This window comes from Lissotriton helveticus, chromosome 5_1 (assembly GCF_964261635.1).
Source record: "Lissotriton helveticus chromosome 5_1, aLisHel1.1, whole genome shotgun sequence".
In the NCBI taxonomy this organism is placed as follows: domain Eukaryota; kingdom Metazoa; phylum Chordata; class Amphibia; order Caudata; family Salamandridae; genus Lissotriton; species Lissotriton helveticus.
In genome coordinates, this window is record NC_136065.1 from 967832393 (window position 1) to 967851532 (window position 19140).

General features: G+C 42.4%; 1 protein-coding gene across 12 annotated transcripts in view; it reads right to left on the reverse strand.

Moving 5' to 3' along the window:
- Positions 1-19140, reverse strand: part of LRRC27 (leucine rich repeat containing 27) — an 801922-nt gene that overhangs the window by 566994 nt on the left and 215788 nt on the right. The gene's annotated exons all lie outside the window — the stretch shown is intronic.

Sequence of the window (19140 nt, forward strand, 5' to 3'; positions counted from 1 at the left end):
CTTCTGTCTTCTTGGTGTAGGTTGTTATCAATTTCCACCTCACACTTTTTTCATTTCATTCTTTTATTTATTGTTTTATCTTTCTCATCACACTACCACACTGTTCTAAAGTTCTTTCACGTAAGATATGGCAGAGAAAGACGCCTTTGCCTACACTGAAGATCACATCAAGGACCTTTTGAGCGCTCCACCACTATTTACGTCTGTTGCCCTCAGTGTCTCCGCAACTTCACAGAATGAATCAGATAAGATTCTTCGGTTAAAAAAGAAACAAATCAGAACAGACCTCCACGGTCATTTGTTGCTGCAACACCTACGAGAAGGCACTATCCCTGGAGGATTACAGATAAAGAACATTCCGGTAATTTTTACCGAAGATCCCCTGTTTAAAAAGGGCTTTAGCTGTATTGAGACAAAATGTAGTAGGGACCTTATGGTCCTTACCATTGAAACAGCAGTCAGGATATCGAAAAAAGAGCTCGAAGAAATTGCTCAGCTAGAATCCGAAATAAATAATAATCCTACAATCGCAGACGCCAAGGCACTACTAGACAAAGTGGAGAAGGAAATCCAAGAATTTAAAGATTATACCATCACACAGAAGTTTGAAAAGGATAAAAAAAACTTTTCTTTGGAAAACGTATACCCTTTCCTTCAGACGGATTTTTATACCAAAACAGACTCTAGACGGTACCTTCAGGACAACCGAGGTAGATCGCGCAACCAGTTCATTACTTTTTCAGACACATCGTCCTCTTCTGGTGGCGAGAGTGATAACAGCGATACTAGATCAAATAGGAACCGCAAATGGAACCAAAATCAACAACTTCAAGGACAATCATCAAATTCTTTTTTAGGGAGAGGCCAAACACGGCCGAGAGCCAAAGTAAGATACGCCCAACCATGGGAAATGACGACTCGTTGTCAAAACTACAAGAACTAAAAGTCTCACCCATTTTCAACCTATCTAAAAAGATTTTAACCAATGCTGAGGAAAGCGTCCTCTCAAAGGGATTGTCATTTGTTCCTTCTAAACTGACCGATTTTGTTAAAATGAAAACAGAATTTATAGAGTTCTGCCGCAAGTTACGACTCTGTGTTTTTTTCTGAAAACCCTTCTTCTAAGTTACCCGAAGTCACGGGCCTACGCAAAAAATCCACATTTTGTCCTCCTAATTATAAGATACCCAAGGAAATTATAACTTTCGAAAAAACTGTACTATCAGCCATCCCTGAGATGGAGAAACAAAAGAAATACATCAAATATAATATCACGAAAGAACAGACTACTGCCTTGACAACCCTGCGTAATGATTCTACAGTAACTATCAAACAAGCTGATAAAGGCGGATCAATTGTGGTTTGGGACACTATCGACTATACCAACGAAGTCATGCGACGGCTTAATGATCCAGCCTGTTACCGTAAGATCAATAAGGACCCAACAACAGAGATTCAAAACCAGCTATTCTCCTTAATAAAGGAAGGATTCGAACAAGGTTTCTTAGGACCAAAGGAATTTGAGTATTTACAAAATAAATTTCCCAAAGTCCCAATGTTCTACATCTTACCCAAGGTCCATAAAGATCAGACCAAGCCTCCAGGGAGGCCCATCGTGGCAGGTTGCGACTCCCTCTTGGAGCCTATTGCAAAATACGTGGACTGCTTCTTGAAACAGTTCATGGAGAAAGTCACGTCATTCCTTCAGGATACGACAGACTTCATTAATAAACTGGATAAAATTGAATTTGATCAAGGGAAAGACATATTGGTCACACTTGATGTGACATCCCTCTATACCCAAATACCCCAGGATGAAGCAGTGGCAGTGCTTTCATATTTCCTGGATTCACGTCCCAGACCTCGTGCCAGATTAGTGTAGTACCACCTCACTGCTCCCTGGGCCCACTCTCAGCTGAGGATTGACGCTGAGGGTGTGGTACCGGGATCCGAAGCCTCCACAGCGGCCATCTTGGGGGTGACGAAGCGCTCAGGTGCGCTCTAGTCTCTGATAAAAAGGACGGTTCCTCTCCGCGTAGCGGACGTGTTGCGGACACGCCTGAATCACGCCTGAGTCATGCCAGAGTCCTGCCCGTCTGCGCCCGTCCGCGCCAGAACGTGCCCAGGGCCCTGCCCCCCTGTCCTACGTTCCCCGGGCTCCACCACATATCCCCGACTTCGCCTTTTACAGTTAAACCAGGTTACTACCTCCCCTTCCCTGTGCAATCACTCGTTAGACCCCTGGCTCAATCAACACCATTGTTGACATTGCTCTTATCATCTGCTTAAAACACCAGAGATTAGGCAGAAACAACCCCATACGCTTAATATGGCCCTTTTGAATTGTCGTTCCCTGCCGAAACATGCCTCTGAGCTCTCTTTCCTACTACAAGACTCAGCACTGGATATACTGTTTCTCACGGAAACATGGCTAGGGCCCTGCTCTGGCCCAGATATTGTTCAGGCCTTGCCCCCTGGCTACCTAATTCAACACCGGGACCGGACAGGAAATATAGGTGGCGGGATCGCTATTCTTTACAAGGACCATTTAGTCTGCCGTCTTTTAGGCAGCCCTTTACTGGACTGTGAAAACGTCCACTTCTCGATCACCCTTTCATCCTTTGCCTCCTTTACGGGGCTCTTAATCTATCGCCCTCCGGGACCTCTAGGACAATTTCATAGGACATTACTGGAAACTGTCGTGAATCTTGCCAGTTCAGCCCCCAACTTTACCATATTGGGAGATCTGAACTTCCATTTCGATGACCCTCTTGACATGACAGCGGCGGATCTTGATTTTGATCTAGAGACGTGCGAAATGGCTCTTAAAATTCACAAGCCTACTCACATAAAGGGACATCTGCTTGACCCCATTTTTTCTAACTTAACCAATCACACCACTTCGCATCCTTATCCTTTACCTTGGTTAGATCACTTCTGCATACCTTTTTCATGGATCATTTCTCCCTTACCCCTGGTCAAAACTTTTAGTATCAAAAAGACTAGACATTGGTCTAAGCTCAAGACTAGCGAATGGGCAGAAGAACTAAAGTCCACCCTACCGCCCGCTAATCCGGACATAAACATAGCGAATGCAGAGTTTAACCAATGGATTGAGAACTCATTAGACGTCATTCTACCAAGAAAATCCACAGTACAAAAAAGGGGATCCATCAATCATCCTTGGTTCAGTCCTGAGCTTCGAAAACTTAAACAGAACTGCAAAAAAGTAGAGAGACTATGGAGGAAAGATTTCAACATAGAGATAAAAGTCAAATATAGAGCCTCTATCAAAGCCTATAAAATCGCGTTAAAGGCGACTAAACTATCTTTTTATGCGGAAAAAATGATCACATCCTCCAATTCAACCAAGGAGATTTTTAAAATTGTGAAAAGCTTGTTGAAGCCCCCGGATCCCCCGTTGGCCCAACAAACATCTGATTCTCGCTGTGAAGAATTGGCACTCTTCTTCCACACGAAAATTCAAAATATTCTTCTGGCCCTCCCACCTGTCTCCAGTCCCGACTTTCTTGCGACACCTGCTCACTCCCCTGCCAGATCCACCCCCGAGCTTTCTTCATTCACCCCGCTCACCAAGGAACTGTTATCCCCCTTCTTAATTTAATTAAAAGCGGATCTCCTCTTGACCCTGCCCCCTTCAACACATTGAAGCTAGTCATGCCTATTTTAGAGTCTCCAGTCATTAAATTGATCAACCTCTCGACCGAAACAGGTACAGTCCCTTTGGACTGGAAAACTGCCATGGTTAAACCTCTGTTAAAAAAATCTAACCTTGACCCGAAGACTTATCCAATTACCGGCCCATTTCCCTTCTCCCGGCCATTAGCAAATTGGCGGAAAAATGTATCAACCAGCAACTGTCATCATTCTTGGAGACCTCCAACTCACTCCATTCCTCTCAAACAGGCTTCCGCCCGGGTCAAGGGACGGAGACGGCGCTACTCAAGGTGGTAGAAGAGTTCAGGAGGATATTGGACACGGGTGGCAACGTGGCCGTTATCCTCCTGGACCTCAGCGCCGCCTTCGATACGGTTAGCCACCGTATCCTCCTAGCCCGCCTTAAAGAAATAGGAGTCTCGGGAAAGGCACTTTCCTGGCTCGAATCATTTCTCTGTGACAGATTTTTTAAAGTATTTGAAGGGGATTGTCACTCCTCATCCCTCCCCCTGCAGTGTGGGGTTCCACAGGGCTCCTCCCTTAGCCCCACACTTTTTAACGTTTACATGTCCCCCCTTGCTAAAATAGTGGCCCCTTATGGAATCGAACTAATCAGCTATGCTGATGATACCCAGCTTGTGGCGTCTCTCAACCAGGCTGATTCGTCGCACCCAAATTTGAGCAACTGCCTCGAAGAGGTATCTAAGTGGATGGGCCTGTCCCAGCTAAAACTGAACAATCAAAAAACTGAACTGATGTTACTGGGCAGAAAGGCCTTGTTCAATTCCCCAACGCTGTGGCCCCAGTCTATGGGCACCAGCCCGATTCCGAAAAAAGTGATCAAAAGCCTGGGTTTCTGGCTTGATGATAACCTTACATTCATAGTACAAGCCAGAAAAACCGCGGCTACTTGTTTTGGTCTGCTTAAATCCACCCGCTAAATTCTCCCTCAACTCCCAGAGAGAGCCAAAAAAATCCTGATCTAGGCCTTGATTCTATCGAGGGTGGATTATGGCAATGCGCTCTACCTGGGAGCCCCGATCTCTGTAATCCAGAAACTTCAGGTGGTGCAGAACTCAGCCGCTAGATTGCTGACACACACTAATCACCGCTCCTCAGCTAAACCAGCTCTTAGATCACTTCACTGGTTACCCATACAAGAACGGGTACACTTCAAAGCCCTCTGCATTGCCCACAAAAATCTTCAGGGCAATGGCCCTCCTATCCTGACTAACCTGATGAAAACATACAAGGCTTCGAGAAACCTTCGTTCCAACAACCAGAACCTGGCACAAGTCAGCAGAATCAACAAAGCCCGTACGGGTGGTCGCCTCTTTTCTCATAACATCTCGAGGTTGTGGAACTCTCTGCCCCCCTCTCTCAGACAGGAGCCCAATCATCTCAGTTTCCGGAAGAAAATAAAAACCTGGCTTTTCCCTACCAACTAATCCATCCTTTCTGATTCTACCTTCTGTAGCTGCAAGCGCTGGGATGCCTCCGGGTAGCCATGCGCTATAAAAATGCTATTTTCATTTCATTTCATTTCAAGTACCCACCCAATTTTTGGTTGATTTGGCGTCTTTTGCTTTAAAGAAAAACTACTTCTGCTTTGGGAAAGACTTCTACTTTCAAGTGAAAGGAGTAGCAATGGGGTGCCCATTTGCTCCAGAATTGGCAGTATTGTTTATGTCGCTGTATGAGGATACTTATGTCCACAATAACAACCCATTTGGAAAGTACATCAGAACGTGGCTATGTTTTATAGATGACATTTTCATGGTGTGGACATGTAGTGTAGTTCCTATCATCCCAATAGGCTCTGCGCATTGGAATAATACCTACAGCAGTAAAGGCCTAGACCAGACGTTAACTAGGTCTACTACTGTCGATACTAGACTTAAAGTTTTGGGTTTGCCAGCTTAGCTCAGAGTTCACTAGAAACTTTCTCGAATGTTCAGGAAGGAATTAACTTCCCTGATTAGACAAGAAGGGATTTAGTTTCTGACAACCATAGAACATGACAACTTTGCTCTCCCCTAATCAAGAGTATATCTCGAGAGTCGTGTGAACAAAAGGCAATTTATTTTATTCAGTCAGTACGTGCATTCTTAGTCTCATCAGATTGTAGAGAAAAGGAAGAGACAGGCGTGTTCAATAAAAAGGTGTTATTTATTGATCAGTCTCTTTTCTCATACAAGAGAAATGGATCGATATTATTGCAATACTTATAGTTAAGTAAAGTGCATACATTAAAAGCAATAGTATAAAATAATACTGTAAAAACATTGATATGGTTTCTAAGCCATAAGATGTTTTAAAATGAATAAAATATATTACATACACATATACATTTGACTAAACGTACTCAACTGGTGTTTCTAAATACGCCTACCCCGTGTACCTGACCTAAGTCTAATACGTGGGCGGGAATAGAAAGTTACAGTTTAAGTTAAGTTTGTTTTTGCCAAGTGAATAACTAAAGAATTCTCTGTGAGGGGTTATTCAGTTCGGTACCTGGAATCTAGGTTGAATGAGGGATGGTATCTCTCGTCTCTGGTCTCGATATTCCAGGCTGCCTGCGAGGGCTACCCAGAAACGCCGGTGCTGGATTTCTCGGCAGGAGAAAGCAGCTTCTCTCAGCGCGTCAGGAAGGCGGGGCTGCGCCAGCGGGGTCTGCTCTGCTCTTCGCTTCGGCAAGTATGGCTGCTCCGTCTCGTCACCACGCGTGTGTTTGCATAGGGCAATATCGGTAATATTTATACCTGTAAGGTGCCGAGATTGACGTAAGGATGGACATAGATACGTCAATAAGGATGTCATACGACTTGCTCGTTAGCACATTCTTTTACTGAAGTTCTCGGTGAAATCAAAACAATGGCCGAAGGGTTTTGCCCAGGTTGTCATAGGTTTGATTTGTTATGAGAACTCCGTATGCCTTATCAGGGGCTGGAGGAATATCGCTTGTCTAATTAGATCGCAAGCGTTATGACCTAATCAGATAACACGTTCCTGTGCCGTAGTGTGACTGCGTCAGATAACGGTATCTGCATCATGGGGGTTTTCTGCCTCATGGGCTGATTACTTAGTTAACTTGTTAGTTTGCTAACCAGAATAGGGTCAGGAATAGGGGGATCGATTCAGAACCTATAGGAATACATCACACCCACTCCACGCTAACTATGGTCATATTTACTAATCTATGCATAGTATAACATAGTACAACATACTATAGAGTATAGTGTATACCTTACCACCCCAAAATACATAAATGCATTTTGAAATTTTCAAATATACGGAAAAATTGCAGTCATATGTATTGTATGCACTCAAGCTGTAGAATAATGCCAAAGTAATCGCATTTGTATACATTATTGCTATTTTGTATATGAGAATTACACATGAAATGGCTCTTAATACAGAAGAAAAGTTCGAGACCATTTCATCACAGAATATAATAACAATGAACATACCAGCGGGCAGCTAATGTCTATAAGCTATCTAAAATTTAGAAACCTTAGTTCTCTAAGAATAGTTCTTACTTTAAGCAGAAGATAGTGTCCCGAAAAATATGCAAAAATATTCTGGGGCTGCTGAAAAATTGCTGTCCGTGAACTGGAGGGAAAATTGTTCATGTGACTTTATTTTTAAAGTTGAAGGCCGAATTCAGGGCGAGCTTGTTCAAAAGTCTCTATTTCTGTTCTGGCGAGAACATCATATCATTTAGGCTTTCGAAAAAACTGTCAACAGCTTCCTGGGAAAGTTCCACTAACTCGGATATAGGTGTAATCATGCATTCGTGCGCATGATTGTCTCCATTGACATTCTGATTCGCATTGCTGACAGAAGGTCGTACCTGGTCGATGCTGCTTTCATCTTGAACTTCACTACCCATCAATCGTAGTGGTGAAGCTTCCACGAATGCAGTCATCAGGATTGGTAGCCTTTGAGGGCAGCACAAAGCATGAACCTTGATCGGGCTCAACAATGTTTCTGCATCCATTGGCGCATCCGATTGTAGCGTCAGACAGGTGTCTAACACACATTCTTCTCCGCATAGCAGACACCTTAATACAGGTAAAACACATCTTTGCCACATTGGTCGAAATGATAGAAACCAAGTCATGTTCAGGTCTCTAAGCCGGGAGAGTCCCAGGATTTTTGATATCCGGTCCCGGTATCCAATGGCTAGGATTGTTTCTTCCCTTGTCGCAAGAGTTTTGTCTGTGACATGGGTTGCCATAACGAAAAATAAGGACTAAGAATAGGATTCCTGCAATTAGTCCCAAGATCAGGGGAAGTCCGCCAAAAATCAACGAAATCTGGAAAAATACCCAGTATGGCTTTGAATGGTGTTAATGCCATCGAAAATACTGTCTTAAATACCTTTGAGACCCCATTGGTATCAGAAATATTTAAGATTTTGTTTAGAATTTCCGCGAAATGTATGGGGGAATTAGTTGATAACAATGAATGTATCTCTGCAGTCGTCCTTGCGACTTGTAGATCATACGTTTCTTTTGATGACGTGAGCCTTGTAGGCGTCTGAAGAAGCACTGTTTTCATTCTGCTTAAAGTATCTATTCGAATAGAAGTAATTTTCAAATTGGGCCATGCCCTTGCCTCCCTGTCTGGAAAGGAGCTGGGGAACAATGAGCGTCCACAGCACTTGACCTTCGCAGTCGTAGTTACTAGATAAGGAGTCCCGGGCATAAGACTACAACATCTGCGGTCTACAATTAGAATGTAACTCCCATTATAGAGTCTTTGAAAGAATGGTTCTATTTCTGTTGCAGGTGCGCCTTGCTGGTGACATGAAAGGTTGTATGAATTCCCTTCACAGGCTTCATGCAAACTAATTCCGTTACACAGAAGTGTGCCACTTAGTGACATCGCACAATTGTTGCCACTAAGAAACACTTTCTGTCCTTTATTACTGACACATGCATGTGAATAGGGCAGGTTCCATGTTGTTTTAAGGTACCCCTTTCCCAATTTCTCGTACATGCCAGCCTGTATATATTTTTGGCAGTATTGAAACCTGAAGGTTGAGATTGGAATATTTATTATCCCATGTATTATCCATTCACTGACAGGTCGTTCTGACATTGTCACTGGTAATCTTTCGAGTTTCTCAATGCTCAGGATTGTATAATCAGCACCCTTTTGTGCCATACTGATTTTTCTATCAGTAAGGTTAAAGATTTGGAATAGTGACGTTGTGTTGATTAAATGCCAAGGCACATAGCCTGAACGCAGATTTTGTAACGTCCAGCCAAGCTGTACAATAGAGCGCAATTGTGACTGACCGTGTTGTAATAACAGTAAGTCTTGCGATAATATGTCGATTGCTGAAGACACAATGCTGTCCAAAGAAAAAATTCTGGAGGACAGAGTCATTAACCCATTGTCCACTACAGAAAGTGATTTTTCCAAATTAATACGGTCAATTTCCCGTATTCTCTCTGCTGTTTCAATTTGAGTAACCTTCCAGGCCTCATTGTATGCTGCATATACAGAGGCTGCTATGAAACGTTTTTGACGCTGTTTGCGTGGTCCCATTATGAAATCACGCAAGTCAGCACCATCAGTAAGTAAAGTTAGGTGTTGCTTAATTTCTGCCAGTGTGGAAGTTTGTAGCCATTGAAGGCATAATTTGCCCACACTGTAGGTTGTTATTATCCCTGGGTGATGTCTTTGAGGATATCTAGGGTCTGGCCTGGTCATTTTGAACCCCTGTGTTTTATTCAGGAATCTGTCTTGACAGTTATTAGTATCTGTGGGCCAGATCAACCATTGTTTCCAATCAGGATGTGTTCTGTTTTGGTTTAATATATGGTTTACGTCTATCTCTTCATCTGTAGAAGTGTTGCTAAACATTGTTGGCTTTGGAATAGACAGTTTATTTAAATCTTTGATTTTGGCTAGGCCAAGACAGGTAGTTTGTTGAACAGTGTCATTTAAAAATATCATTTGTTCTGGGATCATGCAGGCTCTAAACAAAGCTTCTATACCCTGTACTTGCCATTCTTTTGTACCCCAAACACTTTTCAATTCAACATTTTTGTCCCAATAATCAAAACCAAAAGTATTCATTTGTTCAAAGAATGAGTCTGAATATATCAATTTTGTGTTTGTTATCATGGTCTTAGTTCCTGTCTTGTTTGACAATTTGAAATAAAATGCTTCAGCATTACTTGTGTTAAAACCTGAAAAGTATGAATATTTGTCATAGAAGGTTCTTGAGCTTCCTTTTGGAGGGGTTGCACAATGTTCCCATTGATTATAATTTAAAACATTTCTAGGTTGTGCAGATTTATGTAGAAAATGGTTACCATAGTGGTTATAACAGTACATACTATCATAATTTGTAGAACCCTGCAAATAATCATGTTTGGTAAATTTAGCAGACATTACTAAGTCAGACATCATATTATTAATGCTTTCGAAGTCCCAATCATCAGCAAATGAGCTTGGTTTTACAAAGTCACTCAAGGAGATCTTAATTTGGTGTGGATATTTCAGGATTTCGACCGGACCATAAATTTCATAGTCAGTGTTGTCCCAGGCTACCCCACCCGGTATCGGATTGGCTGTGAAGTTGACTGAAGAAAGTTCTCTTTTCTCGATGTGTGAAGATGTGTGTGGTTTGAGGATCAAGTTGATTTTCTGACTTGCTGTGTCCATTTTTGCATATTTTCCCTCAATGAAGCGTCCCAAAGTTAGTATCATGATGAGCCAAAGTATGAGGATAAATGCACCAAAACCCACCCAAAATTCAATCCATGGGGAAATCAGATATGTTTCTTTCAGTTGTTTCAAAAGTTCTTTAGCTTTATCTTTAAAGGTTTTTGATGATGGCTGTGTCTTTGATTCACTGAAGCCTTCAGAGGAATCATCGAAGTTTATGAAGTAGCCGGATGCTGTTCTGTCAATTGTTCCAATTGCTTCACGATTACTGTTTCTTGCATTTTCACTTGGTACTTCATTATAGATTGGTGTGTCTCTGCTAAATGTTTTCATTTGGGTTTTCAGAGGTCTGAGTTCTATTGCATTGTTGCATAGTCCTTGTTGTTCTTCTGTAGGCGTTTCGAATGTGATGAGCCTCTTCGTTAGGACCTCTGTACTGGTAGCAAACCTTGGTGTTCTGCTACTGATTGGGAGTCCACTTGGCCTACTGTTTGTTATCGGCCACATGTTGTGGTTTTACCAGGTCGATGGATACAACTCGGTTCTCCTTTTTTCCAGCAAGTGGCGGTAGTACAACTGATCTTGTCCCGTTGACAGACAAGACAGGAACTGCTTTTCTGTAAAAAGGCCCAAATTCCTTCTTTACCGCGATCTTTTCCCTGACTAGATCCCCGACTTTTGGAATCCAGACAGGTCTTGCTGGGACAGGTGGTGGTTCTTCAGTGGTTGTTGGCTGTTGTTTCAACTTTATGTTGCTCAGGTCTTTTCTTGTTTTGTTTAAGTCCTGCAAAATAGCCAATCGGTCTTTGATATCAAAGCTTTTTTCTTCTACCACTGAAGTCTGACTATCAATGTCAGAGATCAACATCCTAGTTCCAAATAATAATTCGTACGCACTGAATCCCTTCAGAGAATTTCTTGGCAAGTTATTTAGACTACGTTGGACACTTATTAGATGTTTGACCCACCCAGCTCCCGAACCTAATATCCTTTCTATTATAGATTGCTTTCTGTCTTGGTTTTTTCTTTACACCATCCCGTACCCTCAGGAAGGAAGTGAGAAGATTCCCGCTGGGCTATGCTCATTTGGTCATGTTTCCCCTCAGGCTGTTGGGCCAGAGTGAAGACAATGGTCAAACGTAGCATGCTCTTAGCGTATATGCCATTTAGACTCGCAAATCTTTGTATAACAGTCCAGACGTCAGCCGAGTGCTGGTGATCTACATTATAAGTGGAACTAGCCTGTATATGTTAATCGCAACCCTTCCTTTTTACTCCTGATTTTTCCTGGAGTAAACCGACAAGGTATTAAACTGTTTCTCTCCCCACTGCGATCTCTGTTGCAGTTTGGGCAGTTTTTTACAAACATGGTGTGACGCAGGCTCATGCCTGGCCACCAGTACCGTGATTGTAATTCTTCCAGAGAATCTTCTAGTTTGAGGTGTCTGAGACCCTCGCCCACATGTGCGTCTGCGATTAACAAGTTTCTCCTGTCCATGTTTGGAATCACCCTATCCCCCACTCCAGGGATTCGAGCAAAAGGGACGGAGTTTGCATCGATTGTGTATGTATAATTGAGTGGATAGTTGATCGGTAACGCTGAGCAGTCGCCTTTTGATGACGTTTTCACCGCCAGCACTGTTTCACCGTCAATGTATTTTAATGTACGCTTTTTTCGAACTACGGGAGCCGATTTAGTGGCTGCCGCTGTGGCTGTTTCAGCCAATGAATTCCCTGCAACGTGAACGCCATCACGCTGATGACTCAGTGAGTGTGTCACGTGAGTCTTTGGTAGTTCTTTTTGTAAAAGAGCTATTTGTTCCCAGAGCAGTTTCTGCTTTATTGGTGCATCTGTGTCATCTTTGTAACCGTTTCGAATCCATGTCTGCAAATCCTTGTTATATGATTTGACGCAGTAATATGAATCTGACACTATAAGTGTCGGGAATTCGCGATCCGCATTATCTAGCGCCATTTTCAAAGCTAATATTTCAGTTTGTTGTTCTGAATTAGTTTCTACTGAGTGTGTTTTTGTTAATAGAGGTTTTAGTTTACCTCCGCGCCACACTTCTTTTGTAATCCCACATGTGGGGTTGTATGCCTGTTCGCCCCAAACGGGGGGTTGAGCATGTCCGTCTGTATAAATTACACAGGCGTAATGTCGTAAAGGCAGAATATCGATTGGCAGAGGATATGTTTTTTCATATTCTAGATTTTTTAATTCTTCTAGTTCTGGATCAAAGTAGTAGTACACTTTGTCCGTTGTGATTGAATTCACCCATTGTATCCATTCCGGATTCAATGTTGTTGTTGGTAAATTACACGGTGTTGTTAGTGCCTCAAAGGCTGATTCTGCTGTTCTGACTGTGATATGTCTACCGTCCGCTTGATCTTTTTCTCTAGCTATTGCGGTTTGAACTGCATGAACAATTTTTTCTTTGTTGCTGAATTTCTGTTCAGCTTCTGTGTACAAGTGTGATTTGAATGCAATTGGTACCTTTTCTCCCTCATTAGAGGTCAGGTATGTGAATCCGCATCTCCCTGGGATGACTCGAATCACAAGATTGCGTGTGTTATCACGTGTTTCTAATTTTGTTTTAATTAGCATGTCTGTTTGTAAGGATCTCAAAATTTCTGTGTGTATTTGAGTCCAATTGGATCTTTTAAAATCTGGTTTTATCAGATCATAAAGGGGTTTGACCCTTTCTGCGTAATTTGCAATGTATGTTCTTCCGAAATTTAGGAAGCCTAGAATCGACTGTAGGTTTTTTAGTGTTCTAGGTGCTTGGATTACGGCACATTTCTCTAGGAAATTGTCAGCCAGGCTTTTGCCTTCACTTGATAATTCATATCCTAAGAACAGGACTGTCAGATGGGCAATTCTGGATTTTTTAAAGTTGAATTTGTAACCCTCTGCAGCGAGCCCAAGTATTATGGTGTTCACTCTTTTCAAGTGAGTCTCCAAGTCATCATCTGTTAAGTAAATGTCATCGACATAAGATAATGCTTCATCATCATATAGTTGTAGTAATTCTGTTACTCTCGCTGAGAATACTCCCGGGCTGTTCTTGTACCCCTGGGCTAACCGACAGAATTGTTTTTGAGTGCCATTTATTGAGAATGCAGTTAAATATCTGCTCTCTGGTGCTATGTTTTGACAAAAGAATCCATTAGAGATGTCTAATGTTGTTTTGTATTTTTTGCGCACTATGTTATTCATTAGTGCAGCACTATGTGAGTTTTGCACTGCAAAAGTTTTGCAACATGTGTTAAGGTGTCGGTAATCCAAAACTAGACGATATGAATTGTCTGGTTTGGAGACCGGAAACAAAGGGTTGTTCATTTGTGAGGTGCAAGTTTCAATCACCCTCTGGTATTCTAGCTGATCTAGTATTTCATTTACCTGTTTTTTAGCTTCTTGCTTAATTGGGTACTGCCTTTGTGCAGTAGGTTGTGATTTTAACTGGATTTTGTGAGGAGGAGAGTCCTCATCCCATCCCACATGATTTTTATATAAAGCAGGAGCTAGAGCTACTGCCCACTTTCTGGCAAGTGTGTATTTTTTAAGAATTGGGATATGATTTGAGAAGGCAGGCATAATTACTTCTTCGCCATGAGGGCATTCCCTGACAAACTCTGGTGGCCAGTCTTTTTCAGCTAGAAGGATATCATAGCCCTTGGAGAGATTATCCCAAAATAGTCCCCTTATTTTCCTAGTCTTATCTCCCTCTATACGCAATGTTATTTCGTATATTTTGTGAGGTTTGCTAACTCTGGTGTCCGCAGTTTCCACTTGAAGATATTCATTCGTGTCCACTGTCTCCAGATGATTCATAAGGACTTTGCGAGCTATGCTCACTTCTGCTGCGCTGTCTAGCATTGTCTGAGCCCATTCTCCATTTTTCAGTTGTGTCCTCAGTATTCTCGGCATTGTTAACTACCTTGATACTGGCTACCTTCTTTTTTGGAAATTGTAATTTCTTTTTTAGCTGAGCAGGTTCCTTGTCTTTGGACTTGGTGTGCTCTTCTCTTTGTTCTGATCGTCCTCTTCTTTCCGATTTCTGCGAGGAAGTCTGAAAAGATTGAGAGGGACGTGTATCAATGTCTTGATATCTATCAGGCTTTTTAATATTATCCCTATTTCTAAGGTTATATCTTTTCCCAGAGGGGTCACTCTGAGGTGACCTGTGTCTTTGGTTCGGAGATTTTTCTCTTCGCCTAGGAGACCTTCCTCGGGACTGGAATTTCTTTTCTTTAGGATTGGATTGTTTGTTTCCATCCCAGTTCTTTTTTGGTGATGTAGAATTATTATTAAAAAATATTCTTTCAGGACTTTCAATTAGTTGCGGTTTTGCTGGTATTCCACCTAAACTATCTCTACCTAGTTCCTCATAGGATTTTTCTATGATTCTGGCAATTTTAGCTGGTTGGTCTGCTATATCTGTCTCTTTTAACCTCTGGCGGATCGCCACGTTTGCTGCTTCTCCTTTTATGTTGGCTAATAGTATAGCCGAGACCTGCTTGAAGTCTTTTAGTAATTTCATACCAAGAGTTAAAGCGGGTTCAGGACCATATTCATCTTGAATTTGTTTTAGCACATCTGGTATTACCGAAATGGATGGAACACCGTGCGTTTTTGTGTAGATGGAAGCAAAGACTGTACCCCAAGTGTCACAGTCCTCAATGTGTGGTGCGATTCCCATTGGAAGACAGATAGTCAGAATCCTGTGCTTTTCTAGCGGGGTGGTGTCTGGAAACACCGCCTCTATTTGGGTGATTTTCTGCGCTAGCCAGAATGGTATTTGTTCCCGTTTAGCCGGTACTTTACCTAGGCAGGACTGGATGTTCTGTGGTGTAATTTTATTTGTGTTCCCCTGGTGAGGGGTCAGCTGTGGGAGTTTAATCGCTGGCTGAATTGTTGAAGTCCGCATCACATATTGGACTAATTGTCTGTGTATTTTTATTAGTTGTTTTAGCTGTGTTAACAGGTTAGCTGCAGACATCCCGTCGATGTCTGGATGTGGTGTGTATCCGGCTAGGACCGGCCACGTTGCTCCTGGTCTACCTAAAGGACCGAGCCTGGTGATGTGATTATTGTGTTTTAGGGCGCCATCAAATAAGAGCATATGCTCTTGAAATTTGAGTGGTACTTCCACCTCCTCGAAAGGAGTGTACGTTTCAGGAGGTTCCTCTATTTTGTAATAGTGGAAGTACTTTGTTACAGGATTTGCTGCTGGAAAATTTATCCATGAATAGTATACCTCTGTCTGCCGATATTCGTGTGCCTCAATTACGAATATGACTGTACCACCTCTAGGTGTCAGTCCATTTTCTATAAGTTTTATGGTTATAGATTTCCTTTTGATAACCGGGATGAGTATTATATCCGGGTCTGCGTCTTGCATGGTAGCATCAGCTGCTGCGAGTTCAGTTGCTAATCTAACTGCCTCTCTTTCATCCTCATTGTCTGACATTTTACTGTCCAAAAGGTTTTTTCTTTTGTTTGCAGATCAGGTTTCTTATGGAAACAAAGATTAGATGCACAATATTTTGGAACCGTGTATCCTTCAACGTTGACTTGTACCAAGAACCATACATAGGAGTTCCCTCCTGCGAGGTCTGGCGGATATAACCTTTCACCCACTCCAGACGTCTTTGGAGTATTTGGGAAAAGGGGTCTGAATGAGAAAGCACGACTGAGTTACTCTAAATGTCTTACGTTAGTTTTATCGCCCTTTCCAAACGCGTTGGGCGCCATATAGTGTAGTTCCTATCATCCCAATAGGCTCTGCGCATTGGAATAATACCTACAGCAGTAAAGGCCTAGACCAGACGTTAACTAGGTCTACTACTGTCGATACTAGACTTAAAGTTTTGGGTTTGCCAGCTTAGCTCAGAGTTCACTAGAAACTTTCTCGAATGTTCAGGAAGGAATTAACTTCCCTGATTAGACAAGAAGGGATTTAATTTCTGACAGCCATAGAACATGACAACTTTGCTCTCCCCTAATCAAGAGTATATCTCGAGAGTCGTGTGAACAAAAGGCAATTTATTTTACTCAGTCAGTACGTGCATTCTTAGTCTCATCAGATTGTAGAGAAAAGGAAGAGACGGGCGTGTTCAATAAAAAGGTGTTATTTATTGATCAGTCTCTTTTCTCATACAAGAGAAATGGATCGATATTATTGCAATACTTATAGTTAAGTAAAGTGCATACATTAAAAGCAATAGTATAAAATAATACTGTAAAAACATTGATATGGTTTCTAAGCCATAAGATGTTTTAAAATGAATAAAATATATTACATACACATATACATTTGACTAAACGTACTCAACTGGTGTTTCTAAATACGCCTACCCCGTGTACCTGACCTAAGTCTAATACGTGGGCGGGAATAGAAAGTTACAGTTTAAGTTAAGTTTGTTTTTGCCAAGTGAATAACTAAAGAATTCTCTGTGAGGGGTTATTCAGTTCGGTACCTGGAATCTAGGTTGAATGAGGGATGGTATCTCTCGTCTCTGGTCTCGATATTCCAGGCTGCCTGCGAGGGCTACCCAGAAACGCCGGTGCTGGATTTCTCGGCAGGAGAAAGCAGCTTCTCTCAGCGCGTCAGGAAGGCGGGGCTGCGCCAGCGGGGTCTGCTCTGCTCTTCGCTTCGGCAAGTATGGCTGCTCCGTCTCGTCACCACGCGTGTGTTTGCATAGGGCAATATCGGTAATATTTATACCTGTAAGGTGCCGAGATTGACGTAAGGATGGACATAGATACGTCAATAAGGATGTCATACGACTTGCTCGTTAGCACATTCTTTTACTGAAGTTCTCGGTGAAATCAAAACAATGGCCGCAGGTTTTTGCCCAGGTTGTCATAGGTTTGATTTGTTATGAGAACTCCGTATGCCTTATCAGGGGCTGGAGGAATATCGCTTGTCTAATTAGATCGCAAGCGTTATGACCTAATCAGATAACACGTTCCTGTGCCGTAGTGTGACTGCGTCAGATAACGGTATCTGCATCATGGGGGTTTTCTGCCTCATGGGCTGATTACTTAGTTAACTTGTTAGTTTGCTAACCAGAATAGGGTCAGGAATAGGGGGATCGATTCAGAACCTATAGGAATACATCACAGACAGGTGGAGAAGAAAACTTAAAACTATTCCACATATGGTTAAACGCAAGAACACTGGACATACAGTTTAGCTTGACCCATTCGATTCAAAGGATACCATTCTTGGACGTAGAAGTCTTCCCCTCTGACGGCAAACTAGTTAGTTACATCATTGTTTGTCAAACCAACGGACCGTAATAAAGCTCTCCTGTTCTCCAGCAATCATCCGAGGAGCCTTAGAGAAAACCTCCCTTATGGGCATTTTTTGCGTGTACGCAGAAATTGTACATCCAACGTTGACTACAAATTCCATGCCAACAATCTAGTATCTAAACTATGCGACCGTGGATACCCAAGAAAACTGGTGAAAAATTGTATGAAACGGGCGAGATGGACCCCACGGGAAACCTTACTTGAGCGACGAAATAAACCCCAGCTAAAACGCCAAGTATGTGTAACATATTGTCCGAATGCAAATAAACTTAAAAAGATCATCGGACAAAATTGGCACCTTGTAAAAAATCTGGATGAAAGCATGAACCAGCCACCCCTTTTTGCATTAAAAAAGGAAAACAGTATTGCCAATTACGTGGTGAGAGCTGCAAACACGCAAGAAAAACAACCCACACTACGACAAATGATGGGCCTAAATCCCATTGTGGGGCACCACAAATGTGGTATATGCCTTTGTTGCGATACCACCACGGAAGGGTTTTTATTCCAACACAATGGGATTTCGTGGAAACACGAAACCTTCAGTAACTGTAAATCTAAATTTGTGGTGTATGGGATCACATGTCCATGTGGTCTCCTATACATTGGCAAAACCAACCAAGAGGCGCGACAAAGAATTTCTCAACACAAATCAAGGATCAAAAATAAAGTGGAAACTGCACCACTGTTCAACCACTGGACAAGACATAACCACCAAATAAGCGACTTAAAATGGACTATCATCTCCAAGGTCGAAAAAGACCCACGTGGTGGGGATTGGGATTCTAAATTATCCAAAAGAGAGGCACTCCTCATTGTAAAATTTGATACGGCTACCACAGGTCTCAATGAATTATCCGAAATCTATAAACTATGAGCCATTCCATTGATGCGGACCTTTTTCATCCACCACTTTCGAAACAGCGTCCGATCCTCGAAGTTGCTTCTAAGGTGCTGTGCAGGAAGTGTGCTTAAGCCTCCCAATCACTTTTCTTTATTCCATTTCCTTAATTGGTCTTCAGGCCCTAATTAGACTTGAAAATCACTCCAGGCCGATTTTCATGTATTTATATTGATTTTTCGTCCCCATGAAACAGCTCCACACTCTATTCTATGCCTCCTCTGACGAATTCACTGCCCCACGCATGCGCGAGGGATTAGTGTTTTGAAACATTCCCTGACCTTAATCTGCGGCCTATAAACAGCATCCCCCGGGCCGCACTGAATGACTACGACTACGCATGCGCGAACGATCAGCGCCCTTGGACCGCCACCCGTTCTATTCGGCAGACTGTACAAGCTCCGGTAAGCCCCGCTACTTTGGTGCGACTGTATTATGGCACCACAACCCCTTTTGCCCCATCGATGCCTAACAATGACCTATATTTTTATTACAGAGTGGGCACTAGATGCTTTTTAGTAGCTCACGCTGCAATCCTTTACAGCGCCCG